The sequence below is a fragment of the Carlito syrichta genome, unplaced genomic scaffold (genome assembly GCF_000164805.1).
Source record: "Carlito syrichta isolate Samal-C Ts95f unplaced genomic scaffold, Tarsius_syrichta-2.0.1 Scaffold302790, whole genome shotgun sequence".
Taxonomy (NCBI): Eukaryota; Metazoa; Chordata; class Mammalia; order Primates; family Tarsiidae; genus Carlito; species Carlito syrichta.
This window is the reverse complement of record NW_007246886.1, coordinates 32,408-34,968: the sequence shown is the minus strand read 5'-3', so window position 1 is coordinate 34,968 and position 2,561 is coordinate 32,408. Positions and strand designations below refer to the sequence as shown.

Genomic DNA, 2,561 nt, shown 5'->3' with positions numbered 1-2,561 from the left:
ATTTTTTGTTTGGTGGTTACTGAGTTTCTTTGATCTGTGAATACAATTTTTTCAGTTTTTTTTCTATTGCTGTCTCTTCATGTTCACTAACCTTTTACTTCTGCAGTGTCTGCTATTAATTAATTAAGTGATTTTTTTTTTTGAGTTGGAGTCTCACTCTGTCTCCCAGGCACGCTCACAGTCACTGCAGCCTCGACCTGCTGGACTCAGGAGATCCTTTCGCCTCAGCCTTCCAAGTAGCTGGAACTACAGGCGCGCCACCCCACCACGCCCGGCTAATTTTTATATTTATTGTAGAGACAAGGTTTTGTCAAGTTGCCCAGGCTGGACTCAGGTGATCCTCTTGCCTCGGCCTCCCAAAATTCTGGGATTACAGGCATGAGCCACTGTATCTGGCTACTGTTAATTTAATCTGATGCCATTTTTTAGATATTGCATTTGTTTTCTCTTGAAATCAATATGTGTCTTTTTGATATTTTCTGTTTCTGTTGCCCTACTTTTCTTTTTTTAAGTTTAATTCAATTTTATTTTAAAGTTGTGGGATACAAGTCAGGATTGCATACATAAATGGTTTAGGTACAGGTGAAGTTTTTGGCCTCCCATTGGCCATCAGTACATCTGGATTAGGATCATCTTTTGCCATGCTTTTCATTTAGTTTGTTTAGTATAAGCGATATATATTATTCTAATATATGAGGTATATATATTATTTTAACATATGAGATATATATATTATATTAAAAATATATTTTTTTTTTGCTGCAAAAATCTTTATTTTTATTTGGCCCAGGGCTTGGGAGAGGGCTCCAGCGTGGTTAAAAAACTGTCTAGTGGCTGGAGGGGGAGGCTCAGGCAGAAGAAGCCCTGATGCTTTGAGAAGGGTCCGCCAGAGGCTGCTGGGCTCCTAGTCGTGTCTGAGGGTGAGCCTTTCGAAGAGATACTCGCCCAGCCCAGGCTCGGCCGGGCCAGCTTGCGAAGATTGGTCAGGTGGTTGCCCAACTTCTTGATGAATTTCATATCCTCATCTAGGAAGTGGCTCTCCAGGAAGTCACAGAGATGGGGGTCTGTGGATCCCAGGGCATGAAGGTCCGAAAGGGTTCAGGCTCTTCTCCAAGGTCGTGGCGGCCTCCATGATATCCACGTCGCGGTGGAAATAGAAGCTCAGAGAGAGGTAGGTGTAGGAGGCCGGCAGATGCAAATCGACCATGCGGTTGTCGGCTGCCTCCTCCCGGTGGAATAATTCTGGCGAATCTGGGAGCTCATGGTTGGTCGGCAAGAAGGAGCTAACCGCAAAAACGGTGGTCGCTGGTCCCAGAAACAGGAGGTGGCCGAGAAGGTGGTCTCGAGGTTGCAAATGGAGAGGAGATCTGAGGGCAGTGGGAGGCTGGAAGACAGGGAGTCTCTGGGTTCGCTCCGTCCAAACATTGTTGAAGCAAGAGACAGATCCCCGGGATGCCGAACGCGCTGCCAAAAATATATACATATTTTTAGAGACAGATTCAGGCTGATTTTGAACTCCTGAGCTAAAGTAATTCTCTCACCTCAGCTTCCCAAAGTGCTTAGATTACAGGTATGCGCCACAACGCCCAGTCAAGGTATATATATAGGTGTTTTAATAATTCAGTCCATTAATTCTACCATCGGTGTCATTTCTGTGATTTTTTTTTCAATCATTAATTTTCTCTTTTAAAAAATGTTTATTTGTTTATTTTGAGTCAGGGTCTCACTCTCACCCAGACTGGAGTGCAATGGAATGATCACTGCTCACCATAGCCTTGACACGGGCTCGGGCAATCTTTTCACCTCAACCTCCTGGGACTATAAGCATGTGCCACCACGCCCAGCTAATTTTTTAATTCTTTTGTACAGATGAGGTCTTGCTATGCTGTCTAGGCTGGTCTGGAACTCCTGGGTTCAACTGATCTTTCTGTCTCAGCCTCCCAAGATATTGGGATTATAGGCATGAGCTACTGTGCCTGGACATTTGCTCTTTATTATAGATCACATTTTCCAGCGTCTTTGCTGCCCTGTCTTTTTGAATGCCAGACATTTTGGATTTTGGGTTGTTGGTGCTTGGGTTGTTGGTGCTTGAATTGTTGATGTTTCTTTAATTATTTTTGATTTTTTTTTTTTTTTTGAGTTGGAGTCTCACTCTGTCGCCCAGACTGGAGTGCAGTGGCCGCTCCCGGCCACCGCAGCCTCGCCTGCTGGGCTCCGGCGATCCTTCCGCCTCAGCCTTCCGAGTAGCCGGAGTTACAGGCATGTGCTTCCACGCCCGGCTGATTTTTTTATTTATTGTAGAGATGAGGTCTCGCTGCCCAGGTGGGTCTCGAACCCGCGGACTCAGGCAATCCACTCACTTCAGCCTCCCAAAGGCGAGGGATTACAGGCTGAGCCACGAAGCCCGGCTTATTTTTGATCTTTTTTTGTGGAAAGTAGTTGTCTGGAAGTAATTCTATTTTTTTTTTTTTTTTTTTGAGGTTAGCTTATAGTTTTGTAAAATGGGTCCAGAACAGTCTTCAGTTTAGAGCTAGTTTGGCTCTAATATTGAGAGGCAACAT

General features: G+C 44.7%; 1 pseudogene; it reads right to left on the bottom strand.

The window, feature by feature from the left end:
- Positions 1-904: 904 nt before the first annotated feature.
- LOC110595562 lies at positions 905-1,263 on the bottom strand (annotated as a pseudogene).
- Between the last annotated feature and the right edge of the window lie 1,298 nt (positions 1,264-2,561).